The sequence below is a fragment of the Nannospalax galili genome, unplaced genomic scaffold (assembly GCF_000622305.1).
Source record: "Nannospalax galili isolate Female #2095 unplaced genomic scaffold, S.galili_v1.0 scaffold2377, whole genome shotgun sequence".
NCBI lineage: Eukaryota > Metazoa > Chordata > Mammalia > Rodentia > Spalacidae > Nannospalax > Nannospalax galili.
Window position 1 is genome coordinate 40,944 of NW_008340163.1, and position 6,714 is coordinate 47,657.

Consider the following 6,714-nt stretch of genomic DNA (forward strand, 5'->3'; position numbering starts at 1 on the left):
TTCAGATATCCAACTTGATGGAAACAGATGAAAATCCCTACGTCGTATATAATGTTGTACCTATCACAGTGAAGTTATTCACATGAATGTCACATAAGCTCCCTGAGGGTAGGGAGCATGTCACGTCTGTCTCTAAATCAACTGTACCTGGTTTAAACTACATACATAAACACTGCTCACATTTCTGGAACTGACTTTAAAATAGCATTCCTAACAAGCTCAGGACAAAAACATTCAAAAACTGGTTCCCAAATAAATATCTGAATATGTTATAGGAGTTCTAGAATAAAGTAAGCTATTTTATCAAATAAAAGGATATTCAAAAGAGAAGTCATGGGGCTGGAGAGATGGCTCAGCAGTTAAGAACACTGGTTGTTCCTGCAAAAGACCTGGGGTGTTCAAATCCCAGCACCCATATGGCAGCTAACAACTGTCCATAACTCCAGTCCCAGGGGATCCAACAGCCTCATCTGACCTCTGTGGGCATTGTACGACATGGTACACTTACCTATATGCAGGTAATACACACATACACATAAAATAAAAATAATACCAGAACTTAAAAAAGTTGTCCTCCAACCATATGCTTGCTGTGGTATGCATGTTGCATCATGTGTGTATCAGAGAGAGAGAGGGAGGGAGAGAGAGAGGGAGAGAGAGAGAGAAAGAGAGAGAGAGAGAGAGAGAGAGAGAGAGAGAGAGAGAGAGAGAGAGAGAGGAGAGAGAGAGATTTCTATCTAAGGTTGTGTAGACTGGCATTCCACTATTCAAATACTGAAACTGTTTCTAAGGCAAAGAAAAATTTTAAAAACTAAGAATAAAATAAAACCACCAGTCTACAGAATATAGACTTTTATACTACAACATATACGTTACATTAAAACATATGAAGTCATTCTTAGTTTAAAATTTAAAAAGGTATTCTAATACTAACGATATAAAACTTTATAACCAAACTACTGTACTCAGTTGTGTTACACTCCTCTGAGCCATACTGAAATGGAGTAATTAAAATCCATTGGGACAGTACTAGCAACAGCCCACACACAGTACGTTAGAATGATCTACACTCCACCCAGCCTTAAACCACTTGTGCACCACTGAAAGGTAAATTTGCTATCCAAAGACCCAAAATTTAAGCCACTGCGAGTTCAGGCCACAGGACCGCAATCTCTGCCCCTAAACACACCTACCATTTCTTTGTACATTCAACCATCAGCTCCTGGTAAGAGGCCACAAACTGGAACTTGGATGCATGTTTTCCCACACGCTGCAGTCTCTTCCAAACTGAAGCCATGGTGAGGGGTCAAAAGGCTGGAAAGGTTCTGGATGTGCAATACAGCAGCTTTAATAAAGCAGAGGGTCCAAAGCAAAAGAGCTTTGCATGTATGTCCGTACTTAAAAAAAAAAAAAAAAAGAAAACTCAACTATAACTTGAAATGATGCTTGGGGTCCATAAGTCTTCCCCGTTTCACAGGGTAAATCCCATCCTAGATGAATGGCCCAGTCAAGGACAGTATGAACACATGACACGATAATTGAGTGGAGGTTCCCTCACGGAGACATCACCGTTCCACCTCAGGAGCTATATGACGTGTATTCTGGAGAACTGAAAAGCAAAACAAAGACAGAAAGAGCAAGAATATGAGGAGAAAAGCACGGAGAAGCGACTAACACCCATGCTAGATAAGGCTGCAACAGCCTGTTATCTGCATGTTTTTCAAACAATGAAACAAAACACCGGCCTCAAAAGCTACTAACATCAAGGATGCCCGATACCATGGAAGAACTGACAATTCACAGCGAAGACGGGGGCAAAACACCAGGTAACCAGCAGCAGGCACCGAGAGGAGTCGGGCCCTGCCTGCCCATCCTCGCATCACAGAAGGGCTAGTAGAGCGGGAAAGTCGGGATACTGGTTAAGGTCCACCGCCAGTCAGAGGGAGGAGCGGAGTATTTTTAAATAAACTTTATTTTTCCGACAATAATGAATAGCCTCGAGTCCTAGAATGTGTGCTTAGAACAAACTAGGGTGCAAGACGGAAACGCTGTTGTCCAGGAGGAGGGGAAACGGACGAGGACTAGGAGTGGAGGGAAAGCTCCAGGCTCCGGGAGGGCAAGGTCCCTGCTGCAGGCCACCCAGGCTCCCTTCACCCAGGCTGCCCCGAGGAGCGGAATGCAAAGTCCTGCCTGGGCTGGACGCGGGGCAGCGGGCAGCGGCAGTGCGGGTGCGGCGCCTCCCTCCCCCAGACGAGCAGCCCGCCCTCCCGCGCCGCCCCCGCCCGCAGGGAGCCCGGACCCTGCCTCTGCCCGCAGGCGCTGCCCCTGTCACCCAGGCGGTACCACCGACCCCAGCCCGGCCCCCGCGCCCCGGCCCCTCCTCACACCTCCAATCCCGCCGTGCCCTCCTCAGAGCCGCTCCTCCGTCGCCGCCGCCGCAGCACCCGCCGCCGCCACCGAGTCCTCCATCCCCACCGGAGTCGCATGGAACAGCCGAGCCCGGCGCGGCGCAGGCGGGAGCCGGGGTCCGCAGTCCCCCGAGCGGACGGCGCCCGCGCCCGCCCCCTCCCGGCAGAGCGGCCTCCGGCCCGAGCGAACCCTGCTAGCGCCTCGGCTCAGCGCCTCGCGCCCCCTCCCCCGCCCTCCTCCGCCGCCACCACCACCATCATTACCTCCCCCGCCGCACCTCTCACACTAACCCTACCCACGGCAGCTCAACCTCGTCCGCGCGGCCGCCATTGGCCTGGCATGCGAGGGCCCCGCCCACGGGGGTGGCCGGGCCTTCGTGCGGCTGGAGCGTCTCATTGGCGAAGCTCGGTGCCAGTCACGGAGGCTCCACCCCCTCAGGCCCAAGAGGTGTATTTTCCTGGGGGGAACTAGGCTCCGAGTCCGTCCTCTTTAAAAAAAAATTGGAGACCACGAAGGACGATCCCGCCCATTCCTCTGAATGGCTGAGAGAGAGCTCGAGAGGCGGGAGCGGTGGGGCGTGTTTATGGTGAACTGGAAAGCGGTTGCACACCGAGACTGTCCGTCACGGGCGGGGCAGGGCGGGGCAGGGCGGGGCTTCGGGCGCTTGCCTGTGCCGCTAGCAGGGGTCAGCCTGGCTGCCCGGCGCAGAGCTTGGTGCGGTCGCTCTCGGTCCTGGTCCCCTCCCAGAGCCCGGCGTGCCCTCTCCTGCGTAGCCAGCAGCCAGCGTCTTTACACACACGGCCTGAATTTCACTCCGTTCCTCCTGGGTTTTATTTTGACCCTGCCAGGCCCCCGCCCCAGGTCCAAATCCACAGGATTCAGTAAGCTGAACTAGACGTAAAACGTCTATACTGCGGCTTCTTCCTGCTCTGAGTCTCAGCGTTTCTTTTGAATCTTGCTTTCTCCGCTGGTTTGCGGTCTCTCTATCCCCTGGGATGAGCCGGGGGTGGATATGGGAGTGGTTGGCTAGGTGAAAAGGGCGGTTGGAGGCCGAGGGCAAGGGTGTCCTGCCCTGTTAAAAGAGCGGGCCTCTGGCAGCTCAGGATGGCCTGGAACTCGCTCTTGTAACCCAGGGCTGACCTTGAACTCTGACTTTACTGCCTCTACCTCCTGAGATCACGTGCATCAGTCAAGCCAGAATTTTTTTTTTTTTTTTTTTTTTTTTTTTTTTTTTTTTTTTTTTTTTTTTTTTTTTTTTTTTAAAAGGTTTTCCCTCTTGCCCCCCGCTGCGGTCTCTCTATCCCCTGGGATGAGCCGGGGGTGGATATGGGAACGGCTGGCTAGGTGAAAAGGGCGATTGGAGGCCGAGAGCAAGGGTGTCCTGCCCAGTTAAAAGAGCGGGCCTCTGGCAGCTCAGGATGGCCTGGAACCCGCTCTTGTAGGCCAGGGCTGGCCTTTAACTCTGACTTTACTGCCTCTGCCTCCTGAAATCACGTGCATCAGTCAAGCCAGATTTTTTTTTTTTTCTTTTTTCTTAAAATAGTGTCTGGCAGTATATCCGAGGCTGGCCTCGAGCTCCATCATCCTCTGGCTTCCAGGGTGGTGGGATTGCTGGGATTTGCCAGTGTGAGCCGTTGCCCAGCTCCAAGGTCCCTTTTGAGGATATGAAAGCTACACTTTCCCTATGGGCAGAAAATATCCCAAAACACAAAACATTTGCTTTCAATTGTAGGCGGTTCTCAGATCTTTGATGCACAGAAAGAACTAAGCAATGTGCTGAGACACTCATGGTTTGTCAGGACTAAGGCAAAAAGACCGAGGAGCCTAAGGATATTGGGAGAAGTGTTGCCCAAGGAGGGAGGGGGAAGAAGGGCTAGGGAGAGAGGAGAGAGCGGAAGAGGGGAGGGAAAGAAAGAAAGTTTGCAATGAGCAAACTTTGGAAATGAGGTGGAAGCAAGCATGGAAACAGTAAAAATAAGCCCTGAAATTAATTAAGGGTCATTCCTAAGCTTATAAAAGGTGGAGAATATAGTAAAAGAGTAACCTGAAGGGCTCATCAGAGGACCCGGATTTGAATCCCAGCACTCAGATGGCAGCTGACAAAGGCCATAACTCCAGTTCCAGGGAAATTCGATGCCCTCTTCTGACCTCCACAGGCACTGCATGACACAGGTGCACTAACGTACAGGCAAGCAGTGCACTCATACACATAAAATAAAAATGATAAAATATTTTTTTAAAGTTAACTTGAATTCTTTGAAGGAGGTGAAGTGTGATGAAGTAAGAACAGCTGCATACAATAGTAGCAAGAGAAAGGAAGGGGTGGATACTATCAATTCCAGGCAGATGGGAGATGGGTAGAAGGCTTGAATCCAGGATCTAAGTCTACTTCCACTTTCAGTAAGAGAAAATGGCCTAATAATACCACAGAGAGGAATGTACATTTTACAGAAAAAGGGTAGTTATCACTTATTTTGCAGTAGTCAGTTCTAAAATGTAAAATAACCAGAATTCTTATTGTGTATACATTTTACAGTTCTCAGGTGTCCTTCACAGGTGAGTTACACAGCCATCATGATCTTTTAGTAATATATTCTGCTTTGTTAATAGATATTATGTGCATAGACCTTTTTAATGGGTAATTTATAGAAATGGTCATAAACTATGCTCATCTAAGTTGCCCTTCAAGAACCCACATGATAATCAGGTTTTTGCACCCTACTTATTACTGTTCTTCATAAATTCTCAGATATTCTCAATATGGTCATTCTGTTTCTTTTAATACTCTTTTCCTTCCTCAAAGGAGAGAGGAGGCTTTATTGTAAAGAAATTATCTAAAGAGCAGTGGGAGGAAGAGGGAAGAAAGGAAGGAGAAAGGGAGGGATGGAAGAAGGATGAAGCGCTAGGGATCTTCAAGTTAGAAAATTTCAAAGAAAAGTTTTTTTATAAGATAGCTCTTCATTTTAGGGAAAACATTTTTCTTGGACATAAACTCACTTTTCTTTTTAGCCGCCAGGGTAGCTATGAAGAGACCAAGGTTAAAATTGCCCCCTGAACAAGGAAAGATACTGAGAGCAGACCTTGACATTGTTCTACTGCTGAGCTCAAGCGCATAAACTGTCTCCTGGAGGCTGCCGGGAGCAGTGTCTTCTCTTCTCCCCAGAACACTTTTAAAAATAACCTGTCTACCAACTGAATTTATTGAGGAACTTTAAATATAGAATATTCTAAGATTTGTTGGTCTGTTTATAAGTACCGACTAAATATTGATCATATTAAATACTATTAATAATACATAAAGGTTATAGTTCTATTCTCAAAGAATTTTCAGAAGCAGATCTTCAACACCCATGCAAGAAAAATGACCTCTCTGAGCCCCAGTTTCCTAGTCTATAACACCAGTAAGCATCCCTTTCTGCGATGTTGAGAACATAGAAGATACGAACATAAAGTATCATAACCAGTGTATGCTATTCTATCTGGTAGCAAGCTTAAATAAGAAAAAGCATGACAGGTTTTCAAGAACACTTGAACAATCTCTACATGGTCCTACACATCCCTCCCTGAAGGACTGCAGTCTCTCAGGCAGTACATTTACATTATTCCTCTCCCATTAACTCGGTGGATACCACACATGAATGTCAATAATTTGGTGGGTTGAGGACTTTATAATAATTACTTAGCATTTACCTACCTCTAATCCACCTGACCATACTTAATGTCATCTTACCTGGGCTCTTTTGGCAAGCTGTAAGTTACTTTTTTCCCGAAGGTTCCAGTTCCCCTGCCTATGGGCTAAATCCTGCTGACTGCTACCCCTTCCTGGACTCTTCTCCATGTTTCTGTGCCCCTTTTCTAACCCCCTGTTTATCTGAGACTTGATTTATCATCTCTCTGTCCCACACTTCATAGATACATAATAGACCTTTGTATACAATAGACGTTTGTTTGCTGAGTGCAAAATTTTAGTTTTACTTAACAGGAGTCAATATTTCACAAAAATTAAGTTTTGCCTTTCAAAACTGCCAAGCTTAAAATGAAATAAGGAGGCAATGCCACCCACAGATCTTAAATCTTTTCTGCAGTGAAAGTTTGGAAAAGGACACAAATGCTTTTCAGTGGAGCAACTTTTCTAGTCCTGTTTTAGAAACTCCAAAATTGAAGATTCTATTTAGGAAATGCAGACATAGGTTCAAATTACTATTATCTTTCCAGGCGACAAAATTCTTTCCTTTTACAAGGTTTTGCCGTAAAAATTGTCAGCAGTATTATTACAGTATTTTAACTACTAATGGAACTTGTGCC

General features: G+C 46.9%; 1 long non-coding RNA gene and 1 pseudogene across 1 annotated transcript in view; one reads left to right on the forward strand and one right to left on the reverse strand.

Annotated features, from left to right (window-relative positions):
- The window catches only part of LOC103735786, a 33,980-nt gene extending 31,357 nt beyond the window's left edge, over positions 1–2,623 (reverse strand). The window contains exons 1-2 of the long non-coding RNA XR_607349.2: positions 2,388–2,623; positions 1,194–1,609 (exon numbers count right to left, since the gene is read on the reverse strand). This is a non-coding gene — a long non-coding RNA (uncharacterized LOC103735786). The remainder of the gene's footprint in view (positions 1–1,193; positions 1,610–2,387) is intronic.
- Positions 2,624–2,947: 324 nt separating this feature from the next.
- The window catches only part of LOC103735789, a 15,584-nt pseudogene continuing 11,817 nt past the window's right edge, over positions 2,948–6,714 (forward strand).